Here is a 22,657-nt window from a genome sequence, read left to right on the forward strand (position 1 = left end):
TGGATGGTAGCTGCACTTGCTGTGGTCACCACTTCACAGTATGTACACATAGCGAATCACTATGTTGTATGCGTAAAACCAGGGCCGTGTTATATGTCAGTTATGTCTCAATAACACTGGGAGGGAAAGGCCGCATGCTGCATGATTCCAACTGTATGACATTCTGGAAAAGGCAGAACTATGGGGACAGTGACAGGATCCGTGGTTGCCTAGGGCTGGAGGTGGGGGGTGAACACACGGGTCATGGGATTTCCAGGGCACTCTGTGTGATACTGTGATGGTGGGTACATGTCATTAGACGTCTGTCCAAACACACAGAAAGTACACCACCAAGGGTGGCCCTAATGTCAACTGTGGACTCAGGGTGATCATGACGTGTCAACATAGGTCCATGAGCTGTAACAGATGAACCACTCTGGAGGGGTGTCATGATGGGGGAGGCTGTGTGTGTGGGGTCAAGGGGTTCAGGGAACTCTGTACGTTCCTCTCAATATTGCTGTGAATCTAAAACTGCTTTAAAAATAAAGTCTATTAAAAAAGAAGAACTCACACCCTGTACTCTTTAGCTATTACTCCTGACCCGCCACTCCCACCCCTTGCAGCCCCTGGTCTGCCGTCTGTCCCTGTGGATTTGTCTGTCCTGGACAGTTCCCATAACTGGGGGCAGTGAGCGCGTGGCCTTCCATGATGCTTCCAGGCTCATCCATGTTGTAGCACAAGACCCTTGCACTGGGGTCTTGGGGAAACAGGGAAGGCAGGGGACGGTCCACCCATCCCTTCACGGGGACTACATTCTTCTTTCTCCAGAAGGCTGGGAAACAGTTAGTGTTTAAAAATCAATAATAACTCCGGCTAAAACCTGTGGCTAGACAGAGACGCTGAAGGGAAGTGACACAGCCCATCCTCATCACCGCTCTAAAGACACTTTTAAGAGGTGCCTCTGGCGTGGGCATCCTGTGGGTGGCCTGAAATCTATTCTGAACGCGCACTTGGAAATTAAATTCTCTTTAGCCAAACCGAGCCTGGCTTCAATCAGCCTGAAGTACCTCCGTCCTCCCATCCTCAGCCCGCCCCCACACCGCGGCATCTTTTAAGCATGCAAATGGGGACACCTTGCTAAATGGTCAGCCAGATTGATCCTGTTGTTTCATCGGGGAAATGAAATTAAAACGGAGCCTTGCCGCTGGGCTGCCCCTTGCGATTTGCCCTTCAGCTGCTTGGGTATTCTCCAGACGCAGCCCTCCAAGGCTCCGCCTGGCCCCTGACCCACTGCCACCGGGAGGGTTTGGGCCTATCAGTGGATGTCCCCGACCTTGACAACTTCTAGAGGGCACAGTGGGGGGCTGCCTGCCATGGGACCCCTAGCTGGGTCAGGTCCCACGAGAACCTTGATCCCTGGCATGTGGAGGCGGGTCCCTAAAGTGAGGGTTCAGACTAGATCTGCCTCTCGGGGTGCATTCGTGGCCCCCCTGATCAGACTGGCCCATGGCGAGTGAGATAGGAATTCAGGCCCCAGGACCCACGGAAGACGCAGAATGGGGTGAGGGTTTGCAGGGGACCCATGCTTCCCGTCTCCTGGGGGTCAACACAGGAGGCCTCATTTCCTAAGGTGCTATTCATTTATGTGCCCCTCACTCATTCCACAGATGTCCAGGGCTCTGCCCTGACTCGGGCCTGGCACTGAAAACACAGAAAAGATGGCCGCCGCCCCCCAGCGCTGATCGGACCGCAGCTTCCAAAGAAGGGCTCCTAGGGGAGGGAGCGGTCTGTAGGACCCACCGGGATGGCTGGTGGTGGCATTTCAGGCTGGGGCGTAGAGGGGTCATGACCACGCCTCTCCCGGTGTGACACACAGGCCAGGACGCAGCTGCTTCTGTGGGCAGGAGCGACATGAGAATGTTGGAATATACCTGCGACGAGGATGGCCTGAGATGGCTCCAAGGGCCTCCAAGGCTGTGGTCAACTTTTCTAGAGCCACTTGGTACCCGGTCCTCACTCAGGCTGACCTGTGCTACACCGGTCACGCCCACACCCACCCACGTGATGAGGGGCAGCACGGAGATGCGGTGTGGAGGTGCCAACTGGGAGAGACAGGATGACAGCCGACGCTCACCCCCGCCTCCTGGGCACCTCCTGTCCCCACCACAGGGACTTTGCACTTGCCTCTCTCTCTCCCAGCCACCTGTGTGGCCGGCTCCTTCTTGCCACTCCCAGGTCACCTCCTCCCTTGTGGCCGACTGGATCAGCAGTGGCCTGTGCCCTCATCACGACACCCTCGACTTCCTGGTTGTAAATATTGCTGTCTGCCCCACCCCCACCCCCACGTCTGTTCTGTGAGGCTCACTTTGTGCAGAGCAGAGCTGCTCCCAGAACGAACCCTGCGTGTGCATCTCAGCCCCACGGCCTTGGTTCTGTTACTGCCCAGTTTGACAGGGCAGAACGTACGTGAGCCCCGCGGGCCATTCCAGGAAGCACTAAGGCTTCTCTCCCCTGAAGGGAACCCACGGCCAGCCCACCAGAGGGGGTGGCGCCCTGGAGGCTGGTTCTGGCTGGCCCAGTGTCCTGGGTCTCTGGGGAATCCCTGTGAGTCTCCCTCCTGTGCCAGGGCGGGGTTTAGAGCTGCAACCTTAATTATGATGCCTGATTCTCACCACAATTAAACTGATTCATTCCCAACAATCCGGGCTACACTGCATAATATATTTAATTAGTCAGATTTCCTGTGCATGTCGGTGGGATGGGGCTGGCACGTTCTTGGTGTAATACACTTAATTCTGAAATAAATCAATGTTTGGAGAGAGGCATGCTCTGCCCACCCCCTGCAGGGGACCAGGGGCCCTGGGGGGCTCCCAGCTGGAACGGTCTGCTCTTCCTCTTCCCAGGACTATATTCTGGGGTGGAGTCCTTCCCGGTGGTGTGGGAGGGGGGGCAGTGAAGAGGGCTGGGGTCCCTGAGGCTGGTGGATGGGGGAGGTAGAAAGAGCACAGCAGCCATGTGCAGACGGGGCTCTGCCCTGTGGCGTTCCCTAGAGCCTCCTAGGGCACTGAGGCCAGGAGGTGTGCCCAGCCCTCAGGGCTGCCATTTCAACAGCTCGAGGACCAGAAAAAGTCTTGCAGGTGTCAGGGCTCTGGGATGCAGGAAGAGGAACAGGGGCTGCGCTCAGTACCCAGGAGGTCATGCTGGCAACAGGCGTCGCCCCACATCGTGCCCTGCACCCCCACGGCAGGCTTTGGACCTGGGCCCTGGGGGCAAGAGTGCCCACTGCTGCTCCCAAAGATGCAAAAGGCAAGATGTGCCCCCCTCAGCACCCCGCGTTCTCTTCCTGTCTCACAGTGACTGAGCATCTATCTAGCCCCAGTGTCTTTGCTCTCACTTCCCTGGGAAACACCCTCCCCCCTGTGAGTGCCAGAGGGATGTTTATGACTTTGGTGTTTCAAGGAAAGACAGGTGTTGCCAGGCTCCCCTGGGGGCTGGGAGCACCTAGGGACAGACAGCACCGAGTCCAAGGACAGCTGGGTATGGGGTCCCTCATCCCAGGCTCATCGGGGCAGACTGCCCTGCTACAGCCCAGCCCTGGCTGCCCAGCTAGGCGGACACCTCTCCCAGGAGACCCTGGGCGTCGGCTGGCAGCCTGCCTCCCACACCCTTCCCAGGCAGGGCCAGGAGCCGCCTTTTGGGTGCCCGCATCCACACCTGAGCTTCGTGAGGAAGAGGCACCTTCCAGAACCAACACCGCGTCAAGACTGAAAGCACAAGAAAAGAGCGAAGAGGGACATCCCTAGGCCCAAGCTTGCAGGCTTTGTCCCTCCCAGTGGAATCCCAGGACAGGAGGGGCTCCTGTGTGTCCACTGCCCCCTGGGACAGGCAGCAGGGGGCCTGGTGTGCCCCCCCTCCCCACCGGACTGCCTGCCTGCCCCAGGCTCTGGTTACTGTGTGCATCGCCAGCTGCCACCCTCGGGGCCGGGTCTCGTGCATAATTCAGGTGCCTTGACAAGGCCCCAGCAAATGGGTATCGACGAGGCCCAACCAGTCGGATCAGATGTCGCGACATTGGACACTTGATGAACAGGACATGTGTCCTTTTGCCCTGTTTGTACTGTGGTGACAGGCCAGGCAGAGGGCAGTGTGAGTGGTCTTCCCGGGCCTGGTGGGGGGGACGCGGTGATGCCCCAGGACACAGTAATGTAATCATTGGGCTGCTGGGGGGTGGGTGGGGGTGGGTGGCGCTGCACTCTGATCCCAGCCCCGCCCCTCACCTGCTGTGTGGCCTTGATTGGGTCACTGCGCCCTCAGGCCTCAGTTTCCTTATCTGTGAAATGGATCCAGGGTTGAAGGGAATATGAAGATGACCACTGAGTCAGGGCTGCCTCACGGTGCCCTGCCAGCCATGGCGCCTACAGGCCAGCAGGCTAGCGCTCAGCTTGAGGCTGGAGTCCTGGAGACCAGGGCTGCACCCTGGGGCTGCTGCTCTGGGCCCTGGGCACCAGTTGCCCTCCCCACGCTGTCCTCTCGTTCTGGGAAACTGGAGAGGCAGTTTGGCTCTAGGATGAGGTCTCAGGCTGTGGTATTGCACCTAGAACCCATTACCACCCCACATGGCCACCCAGCGTCTCCGGGGGGACCCACTGCTGCAGCCGAGGCCTGTGTCACACACTCTGTGGGATGACCGGCAGCTCACTGCCCCTCACTCCATGGAAGATATAGGGCAGGCAATGACCCCAATTACACTTTCTGCCAAGCCAGAGGAGAGAAGGGACCCTCTGGCACCTCCCTCTCTGTCCAGTGGTCGACTTGAAGGGCTGTGTGAGGATCAAAAGACATAGATATGGGGGGGGAGAGGCTCACCAAGGACCCACGGACACTCCCACGCTGCCCAAGGCTTGGGTGGCTGTTTCTAGGACGCTGACTCTGACCCATCGTGGCCGGGGCTCAGCCCTCCCGGCACCTCTCTTGTCAAGTGGGCACCTGCAGAGCAGGTAACCTGAGCCGGTTCCTCTGATGCTTTTTTAAGAAAAGGGGGATCTGTCCCTTAAATAATTGATGACAGCGTTAACAACCGACCCTGGAGGACATCTGGCAGGTAGGCGGCTTTCACCGTCAGCAGCATCAGGTTAAACTGACTGCTGGCTGGTGGGAGGGGCGCCTGAGTTGTGCCCACTCCCTGCCCCGCTGCCTGCAGGGTGGGGGTGCCTGGGGCAGGGTGTTTATCAGCTGTGTTCCCAGCGATGCGTGTGGGCTCAGACAGGTGCTCCGCAGCACACACACTCGCACCCTACATGCAGACAAACAGGTCACACGCATCACACGTGTCCATGTGCATTCCCCCCCACACACAAGCATACCACACATGTGCTGTGCTCTGTGCACTGTGCATGCCACCCACGCGTACTTGCTTGTCCATACACACATCACACGCATGGCGTCACACACGTGCACACATTCCCTTCCATGAGTGACCTCCACCTCCACCCTGACTCGGGACCTCAGGGACCCCTTCCAGCCCCAGCTGGAAAGTTCCCTTCCCTGTGCGGCCCTGATAGGAAAGGAGACTGGCAGGTCTGGCCCGGGCCTGCACCCTGGTGCAGGAGCAGCAGCTGGCAGACCTGGGCGGTGTCTCTCCTGCTAAGGTGTGCCAGCACCGGACCAGCCAGGGCGAGGAGGGGTCCAGGCGGGGTTTGGTGACTTCCAGGGGCTTATAGATGACTTGACATGATGTAGCACCTCGGTGCGAGGGCCAGGGGGGGCGGCCAGACCCCGGGGGGCACGTGGGTGTTGCTGCCCACTGTTCCTCTGGCAGGACTCTCCTAACCTGCCCGACCAGGGACGCGGTCCTCCAGTTCCCACACAGGGAGGGCCTTCCCCGGAAGTGGTCGTGCTCGAGAGAACGAGCTGGCACCCGAGCCAGCCCCTTCTGCTCATTCCCTTCCATTCAGTCCTCACAGGCCGGCCTCGTCACCCATTTTACAGCTGAGGACACTGAGGCTGGGGTAGGGAGAACCTGCCGAGGCGGCCAGGTGCCCGAATCCTCACTCTTACCCTCCACCGCCTCCACCCTGCCCAGGTCATGTGGCAGATTCTCACCAGCTGGGCCTGGAGGCCCCAAGGGCAGGCAGCCTGAATGCGGGGTTTGCCACCAGAGGGGGGGTCCCACCTGCGGGCTGAGGGGCAGCCTGGCTCCGGAACCTTCTGGGGCTCGGTACTAGGTCTGGGAGAGATGTCCGTGGAGAGGAAATGGAAGAGCCCTCCAAAGCCAGGCAGCACCCCTGCTTTGGGGGGAGGGAGGGTGTGGGGACAGAGCCAGGAGTGCAGTTTCCAGGCTCTCGGCCTCACGTGGAAAGGTGCTGGCTCAGGTAATAAATGGCCATCAGCTGTGGCTAGTTGGCCGTCAGCTGTAACCAGTGAGCTATTGGCCACTAATATAACTGCTGTGGCTACACTAGCAGAAAATGGGGGCTAGCAAGAAGGTGGTGGCTGAACTGGCAAGCGCGGATTGCAGTTAGCACGGCGGGTTGCGGACAGTGTGGCTCCTGCTTCATGTGTCTCCAACCCAGCTGCCAGTGAGAATATAGTGGTATGACTCCCCTATCTATGGCTCCGTGGGTGTTCCTTTTTGGCCTCACCATGTCCTGCGTTCTTATGTGGGGAGCGGGACCAGAGACCCCGCCTGAGTCCCTGCATGACAGAGGGAGTGGGGTTGCACCCTGAGCCCAGGGGGCCAGAAGGGGAGTAAACGACCCAGCGCCAAGGGAGGGGCCTCTGCAGTCTTGGCCTCAATTGGCCTCAAGATGCCAGATTCTGCCCAGAGCGCCTGCGGCCTGGGGGCCTAGGATGGCACCCCTTCCTTCGCCACCCCAGTCTGGCCCCACCCCAGGACATCTCACACTCTGGGCCCTGCAGGACCTGCCCAGCAGTGGCAGGAGCCCTGCCCGCCGTTACCCTGGCTCCCCACAAGGGCCCCCCTTCCAGTGTGCGCCCCACCTCCCCACCCCAGCCCCGAGTCAATGATTTCTTCATTACGGAAATGCTGCCACGGCATCCCTTAATTGTGCTGCCCTGCAGTGGAGCTGAGGGAGAGCAGCAGGCCTGGCCACCGAGCCCTGCCAATCCCCTCCAGTTCCAGACCGACTGCCAGAGCTGGACCATGTGTGCACTGGTGAACCGGCCAGGTGGCCATTTCCTGGCCCTTCCAGGGGGCCAACCGTCCCAGCACCCAATTTCAGTCAGCCCAGAGGCACGAGCCCATTGCACTGAAGGGGAACTGAGGCCAAGGGCTGGACTCGTGTGCTGGGGCGACATAGTGGGCAGACCTGTGCATCTCATCTTCCTCTGTTCCTCATTGAGACCCAGGTGGACCCAGCATCCCGCCAGGCAGACTGCTCGTGTGAGGGGCACAGCAATCACAAACAAGGCCCACCCCAGGGACGTCCTCCCGCTAACATTATAGGGTGTTTGGATTGTGCCATTTGAACCCAGTCAAAGTACTCATGGCAGTGATGCAGGTGTTTTGGAGGTCGGGGCGGAGCGGGTTAAGCTTTCAAGCATTTCCCAGGGTGGGCAGTGAGCTTCTGTGCCCACATGGCTCAGCCACTCCCACCCACTCAAAACAGGGGTCCCCAGAGTGTGAGACGGAGGTGGGGCAGGCCATCCCAAACACCATCCTTGCTGGTTGAGAAATGCCCTCCGTGCTCTGAGAGCCTGCCCCCCATGGGACCGGATCTCCCGGGAACAGCCTGCCCTATAAGAGGGGGATATGGAGGGCTGGGTGGGCTTCAGAAGTATGCAGACCTCTGTGGAGCAGGGATTCCAGCTGCTGAGGGGCCAGGGCACCCCCACAAAGGCCTGGGGAAGGACCTCCGCTCAGAAGTGGTCCATGTCTCCAAATGGACAGTTATGTTGGGTCTGAACTCATGAACCCCAGACAATCCAGGGAACGGGCTGGGGCTGGTGGGCAGAAGGCAGGACATGCCCCTTGCCTGCCACACGTGGGGCTTTCCTGGGGAGGGGGTCCTACCCCAGCTTTGTGGAGGCACTTGGACATTCCCACTCGGGCCTAATGGGGCTCAGAGATTGATTTCCCACAACTGGTCTCAGCTGAGCCCAAACCTTCCCAAGTGATGCTAATGAGCCGTGTGGGTGGCGGCCTGCCCCCCCCCAGAGCACTGCCCAGCCTTGACCCCCCACCCCCACCCCCTGTGTTGGGCCCTGGGGAGGGGCTGGGAGGGGCCCCTTCCTGGGCCTCAGACTTGGGAGGGACAGGCCTGGCTTGGTGACCATTGTGCAGTGGGGGGTCCTGCCATGATCTCCCCCTCCTGCAGGGCTGGGGGCAGATCTGGGAGGCAGAGGGAAGGGGGGCATTCCCTGTTTGTCCTCTCTTGCTCACCCCCACACCATGTCCATTCTTGTGAATCGTCTGCCTGCCCATCAACTTTAAGGACCCAGAGCTGTCTCTTGAGCGCCCACAGCCTGGAGCCCCAAAAGGTGGGAGCCTTGCTCCAAGTTTCCTGTCTGGGCCACTGCCTCAGCTTCCCCTTCCTGAAATGGACTGGCGCTTCTGCTGCCCCTGGACCCTGGGAGACCCTGGGGTCAGAAAGGCAGCCAGACCTGGGGGTGGCCTCCATGTGAGCAGGGGGAGTCCTCCAGACTAGGTGTGGGGAGCAGTGGGAGGCACTCCAGCCCATCAGAGACGCAAGGCGGGACCCTTGTGGTGGCTTGGGCTGAGGGCCTTGGTGCCTGAGAGTTTCTAGGAGGCCTCCTGGGTCCATATCCACACACAGGGCCGGGGTCCACAGAGGTAAAGATGGTTTCCACCCCCGTGCGGCCACCTGCTCACATCCCCCTACTCATCCAGAAGGGAACAGCACCAGGGCCCTTCTTCCTGGGGCGGCAGTCCCATCCTCCAGACCCCGCCCAGTGGCAGCCCTCTCCTCCCGGGACATCTCCATCCTTGGGGCCCCAGTCGGCCTCTGAGGTCACTGCGGGTGGAGGCCGCCTAGGACACGTGCAAGCATGAATCACATGTTTAGAGTCTCCCAGTTTTACAACCTGGAGACAGGCTTTTAAATGGCCTCACTGGAGGTGAGAGGTGGGGTCTCACTTTATGAGGGAAGCCTGTGGGCCCCAGGCACGCACGCCCAAGCCCCCGGGGAACCTCTGGCCATGAGCGATGACGCCAGGCGGCCCAGGGGACTGTCCCTTCAGCTTCTAGAATAGTGATTCCGGCTCTCACTCATTGATCTCCCTGAGTTTTTAAAGGAAATTTTATTTGTTTGGGGTTTCTAGTCATTAGGTTAAAACCAGTAAAATAGAGCCAGATCAATACCTATGGGACACAGCACAGCCAGCCTGTGTTACGATGCAAAGCAGGCGGAATAAATTGCAGCCAGGATCCAGCCTGGGGGAAGGGCTGGGTGTGCGGGCGGATGACCTCAAGGGGAACCGCGGGGTGGTGGTGGGCCCGCCTCAGAGCCGGTGCCCTGGGCCCTCTGCTTGGCTGGGGACTCTTCAGTCCCAACACCAGGTGTGAGTTTGGGGACAGAGAGTCATGGGGACAGCTCCTTAGAGTGTGGCCTGCTTTGCAGACACTGTCACCTGCACAAGCCCACATCTGCCTCTGCGTGCGGGCGCCCAGCCACCGTGGGCGTGGCAGGAGGCCCGACCCCATGTTGGTTCCACCAGCCCTCCACTGGGTGCCAGCCATGCACCAGGGCTGCTGTCTACTGCTGTCCACTCAGTCTTCTCGTCACCAGGTGCCACGTGTGCTGCCAATAGGAACTGGCTGGAAAACCCATGACCTCTGGTTTCTAAGCTCAGCCTCCCACAGGGCAGGGGAGGAGACAGGGCAGCAGCTGGGACCCAACCTACTGGTGAGTCACACGCCACACAATCCACCCAGTTAGGTTGTATAATTCAGTGGTTTTTAGTATATTCACAATGTGTGCGACCATCACTGAGGCCAATCTGAGAACATTTCAGCACCGTGTAAAGAAACCATGGGGGATTCTGACACCCGCTACCACGTGGGTGGAGCCTGAGGACACTGTGCTCAGTGAAACGAGCCAGTCCCAGGACAAACCCTGTAGGACCCCCTCACAGGAGGTCCCCAGAGGAGTCATATCGATAGAGACAGGAAGTCGATGGGGGCTGGGGCTGGGGGAGGGGTGGGTGTGAGTGTTTAATGGGAACAGGGTGTCAGTTTGGGGAGAAGAGAAAGTCCGGGAGATGATGGAGGAGGTGGCTGCTCGACAGGGTGACTACACCTAATGCCACTGAGCTGGCACCGATACGTGGCTGAGATGGTCAGTGTTACATTGTCTGTATTTTTACCACAATCTAAAATAGAAGCCGTGGGGGACCCTGTCACCAGAGCTGTGGAAGCTCTGTGCTCTTTGTGTGTCTATCTCCAGCCACCAGAATTTGGGAGTTCACACGATAGAAGTGTTTGGCACTTGAATTCCACAGGAAATTAAATCAATTACCGAGTCTAATGAAGAATCCCAGATTTTAATTAAACTAAGCTTAATTAAATGGCAAGTGCAGCGCTGTCGATGCCCTGATCAGGCCCAGTGGGGGGGGGGGGGCTGGAGCGTCTGAGGAGCCCAGGTTAGGGCTGGCTGGAGGGACTGATGGGCCACATGCCCTAGGGCTGGCAGCAGGTGTGGCATGTGTCACTGGGCAGCCAGGCACTGCACGCGTGTTCCTGCCCCACAGCACCCGGCCCTGCTGAGGGACTAGAGGGGCCAAGGGGAGACCTGAGAGCCAGCGACACAGCAGCTGGGACTGGGGGTGGGCTGAGGGCCTCGCCTCTACTTCACCTGGGGCAGCCGATGGCCTGGCTCCAGGGTCTCACTGATGCCCTCGCCACAGCGGTATTCACAGGCATGCAGCACGGGCTCTGTGTCCAGCCCGGCCTCTCTGCCCACAGCCCCCTGCAGAGCTCTGTGTGGAGAGGATGGCCCCTCTGCCCACTCACCCCGCCCTGCCTGGGCTCCTGAACCTCCCCAGCCCTGAGCCCGGGTCATAATGGTCGGTGCAAGCAAAGGTCTGGCCAGGCCAAAGCGGTGTGTTTGCATGGACACTGGCAGTGTCAGCTGGCCACTGCTGCCCACTGGGCCTCAAGCCTCCCCCTGCTCAACGCTAGGTGACCTGGTGGCCAGACAGGAGGGGGCAGCTTCCTGGTCTGCTGTGGGCTGGGGAACAGGCCTGGGGCAGCTTTTGGGGGGTCAGGAGCTCAGGGTACATGAGGGAAGCTTTGCTTCAGAGCTCGGGGAGGCACCAGCAAGGGCCCATGTGGGCAGTGAACGGACCTGTGTTGGAGTCCTCGTGGCCTCACACCTCAGAGCTTCTGTAAACCCGGAGGTGGAATCAGTGGGATTTGGGCCCATCGTGGGCACGGAGCCCCTTCGCAAGTGCCTGAAAGGGCGAAAAGAACAGAAGCTAGAGTCAACAAACCCAGCAGGCCGACCAAAAGACCTCCAGGAGGACCCCTCCCACACCAGCCTGAAACGCCAGGGACACCAGGACACTTGTGTTGTTTCCAGTGAATTGTCCCCTGGGCAGCAAAGTGGCCCCTCACCCTGGGCATCCTTGGCTCAGCAGGACCCACCCAGCAGTTTGGGGTGACTCCAACTCCTCTCTGCCTTGCAACTCCAGCTGTAGCACCCCAGAGGGGACCCGACCTCCCTCCCCACTGGCGCCGCCCACCCAGCTATGGGGAGCCCTTCAAGAGCTGCTGAGGCCACTTGGGGCCTTCAAGCCTCACCCCTGCCCTGCAGCTGTGTTGCGTGGTCTCTTTCCCAGTTCTCAGTCTTGTGGCTTACGAGCCCCACCCCACCCCCACCTCCCAGACCCCGATTCTGATGGATGTGTGTCGCTGTGACACTGTGCTGGAAGCAACCTGCCCCAGGCACCGAGAACCAAACTGCATAATAAAAAAGAACCTTCACTGCGATTGTCTGATCTATATTTATTTCATAACATGCAGCATTAATAAGACGCCGGCTTTAAGGCAACCATGGCAACCGAATGCACGAAGGCTTGTCCCGGCAAACAGATGCATTCATAAATAACTCTGAAGTGCTGATATCAACAGTCGGGGGACCCTGCTGCAATGCTAATGCAGCAGGGGCCAGGGCCACTGTGGCATGTCCCCCAAGGCTCACAGACCCCAACTGCTACCTGGAGCTGGCCTGAGTAGGGTGAGTGTTCTACGGCGGGTCAGACGGGAGCTCTTGTGGAGCTCTGTCCCCCGTGGGGACCGGGTCTACAGACAAATGGTCCTGGGGGTGGGAGGGGTGGACACAGGGGGCCACGCCATCGCTCTACAGCTCTGACAGCCAGGTGGCGGGGCCTCTGGTCCTGCCTTCCAGGGATGCAAGACGATTCGTGTAAGGAGGCATTCCTCCATTCATGCAGTCATTCATTCGTTCCACAGCTGTCTGAGCCCATGCACAGGTGCCACTCACCACTGACTGCCAGTGCCGTGTGGACTTCCCTGCCTGCACTTGACTGAGGGCCACCGTGTGTCCCCCAGGGCCTACTGTTTTGCTGCCCTGTCCCTTCAATTAGCATTTGAACAACTCAGTGGGGCTGTGGTTCTGCCCATGGATATGAGCAGCCCACTGGAGGGGCCACGCGCAGGACCTGGGGAAGCCAGACTTCCCAGGTGTGTGTCCTCTGCCTGGAATTTGGGCACTGCCATGGGTGGAGCTGTGTGCCGACGTGGGTGGTCAGTCCTGAGGATGTGGGTTTCTTCGCCCCCGAGCCTGCCTCTCCTCATCTAAAGAGTGTGAATCCTAGTCCATCAGGCCATATTCCCATGAGAGAATTCAAATGAAAGGGTGAAACCCAGGGTTGGGGGGGCGGGGCGGGCAGGTGGGGCACAGGGGACTCTAGAGCAGAGACTGCTCTGTGTGATGCTAGAATGGTGGGCACAGAACATGAGACATTTGTCCCAACCCATAGAATGTACACCAAGAGTGAGCACGGTGTCAGCTATGGACATGTCAACATAGGTTCATCAACTGTAATAAGTGGGCCACATTGGCAGGGACATTGACAGTGGGGGACATTATGCATGAGTGGGGGGAGGGGATAAACCGGAAATCTGTTCCTTCCTCTCGATTTTGCTGTGAACTAAAACTGCTCTAAAATATTGTGTGTGTGTGTGTGTGTGTGTGTGTGTGTGTGTGTGTGTGAAGTGAAACCCTCAGGGGTATAACCCTTCTGCCATTATTACTTAAAGGCTTTTATCAGACCGTCTCCTATAAGAGGCTTTTTTAAACTCACTGAGTGGTCCCCCCACCCAGACCTAATGGAACTGTCTTTCCCAGGCATCGCAGGTCTGCGAGCGAGGCACCGTTGTGCCAGGAAGACTCATTCACTCAACAGATATTTGTCTCAAACCCAAGGAGCTAAGTGGGACAGACAGGGCACAGTGGGCCGGATTGGGGCTGCCTGGGGGGTGGGCAGACCCAGGTTGTGCCCCAAAATCCCCTGGGGAGAGGATGGCCCGAGCCACTCAACGGGGCTGCAAGACTCCAGCAGCTCTGACCACCTGCAGGGAGACCCTCGGGCAGCAGTGCCAGCGGCCAGGCAGCCGCTCAGGATGGAGTAGGGGGCATCCCTGGAAGGCTGGCAGCTGGTCCTCAGGACCACTGACTTTCTCAGCAGCACTGCCGGCAGCCAGGCGGAGGGCTCGTTCAGCACCCAGCAGCCTGAGTGGCCAGCCACACTCACCTCCATTAACAGGGGGTCATTTAATGCCCATCTCTCCCATGCGCCCCAACCCTGGGCTGGGGGACTCCATGAACATGCTTCTGGGCCCCTGACCTCGCCCTGTTTCCTCAGTGGGTGTCCGGTGCCAGCCTTACCCATCCTCGCCCTGTCCACAGGTAGGCTTCTCATTCAACCTCCATCTTCTCACTTGCAAAGTGAGGTCTCCCGCCTCTTTCCCTCTGTCTCCCTGTCTGTTTGTGTCTCTCTATCTCTGTCTCTCTGCTGTTGATTGAAGGATGAACCTTGTGCTCAGTTTCTGAGCACACACAAGCCGCAGCTTGCAGCCCCTCCACGCCCCACCTGATGACAACCTTGTTTCAGGAGGAAGGCAGCGGGTGCCCCCTGCAGGCTGCTAGAGGGGCACGTCTTAGCGCTGGGAGCGGCGGCTGCAGAGGGAGTCCTGCCACCCCATCCCCACTATGACCACCCTCACTTCCGCGGCGCGCTCACCAGCGCCCCAGGAGCCGGGCGGAAAAGGGAACGGCCGCCCACTAGCACGGGCGGACTGGGCGCGGCTCGAGGCCCCCGCTGACCGCCCAGCCAGGGTGTCCGAGCCCACCGGGGGTGTGGGGGCAGAGAAGGACATGGGCCTCCAGGGATGAGGACTGCCTGGTGAGATCCTGCAGACCCTGGTCAGGCGGTGGAGACTCCGGCCCGAGACTCAGGGAGTGGCCTGGTCGGGACGCACAGCCCTCCCCTCGGTGTGGCCCAAGCCCCCCATACCTGTGTTACCCCTCCTCTCTGCCCCAGGCATCAGCATGTAAGAAGGTGCACGTCCCTTCTGGACTCAGCGCTCTGTTCACCCCTGAAAAGGGGGCACCCAAGGGGCTCCAAGGAATCATGGGATCCCAGAGCAGCTGCACCCCGACCCGCAGCGGCGCACCTCTCCCCCGAAACGTGCTGACTCCCTGAGCCAGGTCACACTTAGTTGACCCCAGGAGGAAACTGAGGTGCCCCAGGATCCTGAGCTGCCCAGCGTCCGCGCCGTCTCGGCGAGGCGCTGCCAACCCCGCGCCCCGGGTGACCGAGGCTGGAGCTACGCGCGAAGTCCGGGGCGCGGCGGACCCCACGCTATAGGCGGCGGAGGCCCGAGCGCGCATCCCGGCCCGGGGGCGCCCCTGCCGGCCGCCGCGCGCCCAGCCAGGCCGAGGGGAGGCGGCGGGACCCAGGCGCTGCGCGAGATCTTCGTTAGTCCTCGCGTGGAGCATGGGTGTCGGCGGCCACCCCTGCCCTCAGAGGGGTCTTCCTGTCCTGCGGCGCCGTCACCCACGGCAGTGGCGGCGGTAGGCGTCAGGGAGCACTCCTGCCGCACTGCGCAGGCGCTGAGATGCGCACCTGCTCCTGTGAGATGCACACCTGTCGGGCTGACAGCACCTGCGTTCTACCAGGGCAGGGGCGGTGTTTGGCGATATGTTTCCTTTCTCCGGCGATGTAAATCGGCGGTGGGCCTGCGGTCCACCTGGTCTTTGGTCTATGGAGTGGGCAGGCTCCGAGTGCTGCGATTATTCGCTTTCACCCGGAGAACCTGCAGGAGGACGCTGGCCTGCGAGCGGCGGGATCTCCCACACGTCCGACCCACTCCCGGGAGGGGTGGGGCGGACTGTGGGCGGCCTCGCTCCAGACCCAGACCCGAAAGGGAGCCCCGCTGAACACCCTGCCCTGCACGACTCGCAAAGGTGTGTGCGGAAGAGCCCTGGAGCCACCCATCTCGTGAGCCCTGGGCCTGCCGACCCTTGGCGCTCCCGGGAGCTGGCAGCGGGCCTCTTCCGGCCCAAGGACATGGGTGGGAGTGACGGGAGGACTTCGTCTGCCCTAACATCAACCCCACGTGGATGACTTAATGCCCTTGGACATCTGACTTTTGTCCTGTCCCAAGAGCACTTGGTCTTGATTTCACTGAGGGGAAGCGACCACCCCTCCAGTGATATGGAGGGCTGCCCTAAGTGGTCTGTGCACACTGACCCCCTCCCCCCTGCACAGAGCCTATAGCTGGGCCCCAGGGGTGGCAATATCCAGGGGTTTCAGCAGGATGTAGGCGCCCCAGCCTGAGAGGGTCAGTGCTTGGGAGTGTCCTGTCTCAGCGGACACTGCCATGGGGGCACAGGAGCATAGCCCTGAGGCTATGTCCAGGGCACACAGATTCCACTGCTGTCCTCAGAGGGGCAACAAACCGGCTTCCAGGGCCCCTTTCTTGCTCATGATGCCTCCACTCTGGCACTTCCAGGGGCTTCTCTCCCCCATGGGAGCTGGGGACCCCACGAGGACACTGCCTTGGTGACTGCTCCCCAGGCCCAGGCTGCTGCCTCGCCCAGCCAGGGACTGGAACAAAGCCAGGGGTCCCCCAGCAGCCGAGTCCCTGAGCACTGCACAGTGACATGCTGCGTCTGTCCCTCCCTAGGCTCAGTCAGGATTATTTCCTCTACCCAACCCTCAAACCGCAGAGGAGCTGGAAGGCCTAGGACCCTTGGTGATACTGCCTCTCTCTTTTATACCCAAGGTTGATGCTGAGAAGAGATGGGTGACATTCGACAGGAAGAGTCCGGGCAAACGGGATAGCTACATGTCCTCCCACATGGCCTCTATGTTCTCTTCCCCAGCATCCCAAGAGCAAAGCTTCCTAACCCCACTGCCTAGAAGACCCTCCCTCCCCTCTGGCGTGGCTGAGCCCCCACTCACCCTCCAGCCTGCCCAGAGCTTGTTCCTTCCCCGACTCCCTGCTCCCTGTCCTCGGGCTGTGGGGCTGTTCTTTCTCTGGACCTCCCTCTGCCCCCCATCCCTGGGCAACTCCCCCCACCCCACCCCCACCCCAGAGGCAGGGCCAGCCTTGTCTTGGCATCCAGGAGGCCAGCCGGGATGGGGGAACACGGGGTCTGGGCAGGCCTCTGGAAAAGGCGAATTGCTTTATTTAGTGGGCAGTGTAGAGACAAGAAGGAGTTAGGGAGGCCACTTTTAGCGGTTCCTTGAGGGTGAGTTTTTGCTTGTTCCAAATGGGGAGCTCAGATTCTGCTCAGGCAGCCTTGGGCCTTTCCTTCCAGAGACATCCCTGAGGCCCCAGAATGAGTGTCACACCACAGGGCATGTTGGCAGGTGTCCATGGAGCCCGCCCCTCGCTGGTGGTGATGGGGAGGCGCTCTTTTCCCAGGGGTTGGGGGTTCTTTGTGGCTTGTTTTGGAAATGACAGGAGGCATGATTTCCTTGGCTGGTTCTCAGGGGACTGTCTGTCCCAGGAAAAGCCCGTGAGGGTGGCGATGGCAGAACCTCAGGCGGGGAGACCCCAGCCCAGAACCTTGCCCCTCAGTTGTTGGCTGTAGCTGGGCAGCAGGGGGCGGGGCTTGCCATAGCTAGTATCAGGAGCCTTAAAAAGAGCCCACATCAGCCATCCATCTGGAGGGACATGAAGTGTGCGAGCACACAGCATTGTTTATAGAACAAAAACTGGGGCCAACACACATGTCCAATCGGACAGGGCAGGTCAGGTAAGTGACGGGGCGCTGGGTATGGGATGCACGTGGCCCTTACATGCCAGATACGTGAAGAGTGTTCACTGGCATGGGAACTGTTCATTATATGAGGTCAAGTGAGGGAGAAGCACCAGGTGTGCAACATAATGCCTATATGGACAACTAAATAAAATAAAGCAATTTGCCTGCCAGAGAGCAGGTGCCAAGAAACGCAGGCTACTACATTGCTGTCCAGGGTTCTAGAGCTGAGCTGGCCTGTCCTCCTGGGAGGTCCTGCAGGCACCTGGGAAGTGGGGGAGGCAGAATGTGTGCTGGTGGCTTAATAGAAACTCTGCCAAAATGGGGGGAAAGGGGTACAGAGGGGCCTTGGGGGTGTGGTCATGGCCCCAAGGTAGGGTCTTAAGATCCGGGTGGCAGTGAGGAGCTCAGACTAAACCAAAGAGTGATCCAGCCCACCCATGGTCAGCTCCAACGAGCTGCACACGAGCCTCCTGTCTCTCTGTCTCTGTCTCTCTGTCTTCGTGCTTTCCCTTTCTTGTAGGCTAGAATTACACAATAAGCAGATTTGGTTCTAGTTAAAATAGATTCACCAAATTTTACAAAAAGAAACAAAATACCCCAAAAAGCTTCAGTTCCCTTCTTAAAGCACAAACCCTTGTGCGGGTCTCAGACCATCTGTGCTCTGCTGAGGTCTGGGCGGTCCTGTTGGACCAGAGCAGGCACTGAGTGAAACCTGGTGTGCGGCCTCAGGCAGACAGGAAGCACAATGCATGGGTCCCCCTATAGGGACCGCCTCCCCTCTGCGGTCCTGCCGCGCACTTGCTGGTGGTATTCGGCTCACAGTCATTCATCATTTCGGGCCTGCAGATTATTCCGGGGCTGATTAAATTAGCAAATGCAATCACAATCTGAAGGAAGTTAATTGAGAGGATTTATTTGGGCCTGACAGTTTTATGCATGTTTGATTAAGTATTATAAGGTTGGTTTTTGATTTTGCATAATTTAACTTTAAATTCTGCACTGGGGGGCCATCAACCATTAACGACCAAAATAAACCTCTTTTAAGATGCATCTATTTATGATTTATTTCTCAATGCAATATCTTCCATGTTGGTTTTTTTTTTTTTTTTTTTTTTTGGTGCTGTTGCCAAAGTGACAAATATGTAAAAAGTAACATTTTGAGCCATTGCGTTGGCTCTATAAATCTTCTGGAATGTATGCAATTCATTAAAAGTTTTGAAAGAAGTACAAGTTAGCATTTATATTGCAACAAGTGACATATAAATGCGTATGTTTGTCTTCTGAGCGTGCTGTAAAATACATCCTCCTGGCAGTGCTCCTGGGACCAGACAGGTCGCCCACGCTCTGGGTGGTGATAACTTTGCCACAGATCTTGCCTCCTGTCAGCGCAGTGCTGCTCAATCAACAGGAGGGTGAGTTGTGTCTTTAGTGAAATTAGTGCGAGAGGAAAATACAGCCAGGGCATGTGGGCGGCTGGAAGGGGCCAAACCCGGGTGAGCGCTAACCTTGGACGCAAGCCTCTCGGGCCCCCTTCACTGCCTGGGTCTGGGTTTTAGGAGGGCATAGCCATTAAACGACCAAGGGGTTGCTGCCCCAGAGAAGGTCAGAGCCACCGAGAAGCTGGGCTGTGGCCTCCTCCTCACCACCGTGAGAGGCTGGGGTCCAGGTGCTGTCCCTTAGGAAGGTGAAGTCGTTGACCCGTCCTCAGAGCTGCCTCTTGGAGCTTGGGGGCAGGTGAGGGCACACTTCTGAAATGAGGGCAAACCTGTGATCTATAGACTATAATCTAGCGGCCCTGGGCAGTCCCCAGTGTCACTCACAAAGCCCCTAGACGTGGGTCCGATTCCCCAGCGCCCTGTATCCTGCACTGTGCATAGGCTGCGTGTTTGGGGCCTGGACTGAACCTGGATGGGTTAAATGTCATGATGTCACCAGGCGATGCTAGGCTGAGGCCTGTTGCTCTCCAAAGCCTGGGCCTCCCATTTGGAATGTCCAGCACAAATCAGGTGCTTTAATCAACCAACCCACCAAGCCAGTAGCACTGGGCCCTGCTGTGCCAGGACCAGGGAGACAACAGGGGAGCAGGAGCTGTCTGTCCCCAGGAGCTCCAGAGGGGTGGGATGGGGGTGGGCAGTGAGAAGCCTCCCAGCCCAGCACAAACTTGCGAGAGTGCGTGACCAGCTCTAGCCAGCCTTGGACTTGGAAGGATGGGGAGAGCCAGGGGCTGGGCGGAGAGCAAGAAGGGGAGGAGCAGGTGGGGGTGGGATGGGAGGCCACCCTCCCTCTCCCCAAACACCTCAAAGGCGCAAGCCGGCCAGGAGAATGGAAGGCTATTGCCCCAGCTAGAAAGGGGTGAGGCCAGAGCCAGACCTGGCAAGTGGGTTGTTCCAAGAATCTGAGGTGATACATTGTTCTGCTCAAACCATTTGGTCATGGAACAGACCACCCCAATTTCCCGGAATATAGCAACCAGTTTATTTTGCTCACACAGTCCATGGGGCAGGGACCCGGCCAGGGTGCAGACGATGCTTCTCTGTTCTGTGCCATCTGGGGGCTCAGCTGGGAAGACTCAAGTTGGTGGTGTGTGACATGGGGCCGGGGCCACAATCACTGGAGGCTCCCTCACTCACAGGTCTGATGCCTGCATGAAACACCCAAAGGCTGGCTTTAGCCGGGCTCAGCACTGGAGCCCCCCACCATGGCCCCTCCACATGACATCTACATGTCCCCAACATGGCTCCCATTGCTCCCATGTGGCCCCACATGGCCTCCTGCATGTGCCCCCTTCATGCCCCCACATGGTCCCCAATTGTCTACCACGTGACCACCCACGTGGTACTCACCAGGCCCCACTGAGTTCCACATGGTCCCCATGTACTACTCAAGTACCCCCCATAGGCCCAGCATCTCAGCAGCTGGGTGCTGCCAGGGAGTGTTCAGGAGGCCAAGGGGGATTCTGTGCTGCCTCTGACCCGGCCCGGAAATCGCGAGGCATCCATGGTCCTCAGGTCCTGGTCCCTAGGCAGCCCAAAGCCGAGGGGAGAAACTCTCCTGAGGGCAGGTGATGACAGAGCCGTGATGGGGACTGTGCCTCTGTCCCAGCAAGTGGAGGGATGTGGCGCCCGTACAACCGTCCCAACCCGGCACCACACAGTGGGGATAAATGCCCTTTTCCAACTGGGTCAACCAACTTTCCAGAAAGGCCAGAGTAGAGGTTTCTGAGTTTGCAGGCCCTTGGGTCTCTGTCAGGACTGAGCTTGGCCATAGCTTGAAAGCAGCCACAGACAACTGGGAGCAGTGGGGTTTGGCCCTGGGGTGACCCATTTCCAGCTCTGCCTTGAAACCTGTGGCACTGCATACACTGTCCCAGCAGGTGGCGCCAGGCCACTGCCAGCAGCGAGGCCTGGGGCTGACCTGGGGAAGGGGAAACCCGGGAGGAGATGGGGACCCCCACACCAGGGCAAGCCTGCAACCAAACAGCATGTGTGTGGGTCTCTGAGGCCCTGCCACGGAGCTGGCCCTGAGGACATAACCCCGTCCTCGGGGCTCCTGACATGGAGGTGGTCAGGAGACGGGTCGGTGTCATCTAGTGCTTCTGCAGAATGAAGCAACAGAACATATCCAGAGTGTGTGAGATTGTTCTGTGAAGCTTCTGGAATTTTTAAAACATGGGCATGTGTGGACTGGGTTGCAAGGTAGAAATACATCTTACTGTGGTAAGAAAAGTGAGCTGGTGGGAGAGAAGGGTCCATAAACGAAATAAAAGAATCTTTGCAGCTTCGGGGGTAGAGAATAGTTAGAATGCCTCCTGTTGGGGGTAGTGAGTACCAGGGAAGGCATGCCACCAGGTTGGAGGCGGATTCCCAGAGAAGGGGATATTTACTCAGGGTCCTGAAGGGTGAGTAGGAGATTGGCAGGTGGAGGAGGGGCAGTAAAAGCAAGTATGAAAGGGCAAGCCACGGACTAGAACAATGGGGCTTCCTCACAGAGCTGAGGTGGTGCCTGGGAGGGGCGTCCCAAAGGGACTGCGCTGGTCCAGGGGCTGGAAAGCAAAAGCACCACGGCGCATGGGTGGGTCAGGGCGCAGAGCAGAGGGCCAGTGCAGAGACCAGCCCGCAGAGAAGACGCGTTTGAGGAAAACCTCTTAAAATACTCCCTTTCTCTCCCTCGTCTCCTGCTGCTGCTTCACAGCAGCTCTGGACACTTTTCAAACTCTCTGGGCCTTAGGCTTTTCGTCCCTTCCTCTCCTCTCCGTCCTGACCCTGCAAGACCGTCCTCACCACAGGGCAGGAGCCCACGGGTCAGGACCACACGTGCCACCAATATTGGCCCTTTTCCACACAACAGGGACTGGGTGTGGGCGGGTTGGGGTTAGGGCTCAACCACAAGCACTTAGCTCCTGTAGGTAAAGAGGCTGCAGCCCTGGCGGTCAGCCAAATGGGGGCGACGCCCGGTTGTTTCTGTGAAGGACCTCTGAGGAGATGGCCTCAGGGCGTCTAGCAAAGAAAACAGAGACTAAGACCAGAACTCCTGTCCCCCCTCCCCTGGGGGGACAGACAGTGCTTCCACGTGTGTGGAACTTGCAGAATCTCTGAACTTGATGGAATTTAGGTGGATGGAACTTACCAGCTACATCCAAGGAGGAGAAGTGTCTCCCATTGCTGACACCTCGGTGGGAGTAAAATATTTAAAAACATCTGCATGGGCCTTTCTTCCAGGGGACACCACGGAGTAAGATGGTTAAAGCCTCCCCTCCCAGGGTCATCACGTCAAGGTCAGAGTCTCCCAACAGCTGCGGAAGCTCTCCATCGGAGGTGAAACAGCCGCTAAGAGTGTGACGCGAGGAGCCATTCTGTGGAGGGCAGGAGGCAGCCATGAAGGCCGCACCAGTGGACAGCAGAGCTGTGGGGCCAGAGGGCCAGCTCGAGAGAAGACTCTCAAAGACCTGGTGTGTCCACCTCACTGAGAAAAAGACTGCTGTTGGCGTCAAAGAAGACGCTGGAGAACATCGTCTAAAAGATGATTGTGAACAGTGTGGGAGAACTGAGTGACTGAGATCATGACTGACCGGGGCTGTGGCAAGAGAGAGGCTTTGCTTTTGTAAGGTCTGATGACCATGACTCTGTAGCCAGAGCTGTCATTCAGGATGACCAGTGTCAACGGCCACAGCTGTGAAGTAAGGAAAGCCCTACCTAAGCAAGAGATGGCTAGTGCTTCATCCAGACAGAGGTCAGAGTGGGTCCGGAAAGTTTAGTGGTGGTCAAGGTGCTGGTTTTGATGGGAATGACAGCTTTGGTCACGGGGGAACTCAAGTGGTCCAGGTGAGGTGGCCTTGGTGGCAGGTGTGGTGGTGGCAGTGAGAATGGCTACAATGAACTTGGTGACGATGGAAGCAGTTTTGG

Source organism: Rhinolophus sinicus, linkage group LG04 (assembly GCF_036562045.2).
Source record: "Rhinolophus sinicus isolate RSC01 linkage group LG04, ASM3656204v1, whole genome shotgun sequence".
NCBI lineage: Eukaryota > Metazoa > Chordata > Mammalia > Chiroptera > Rhinolophidae > Rhinolophus > Rhinolophus sinicus.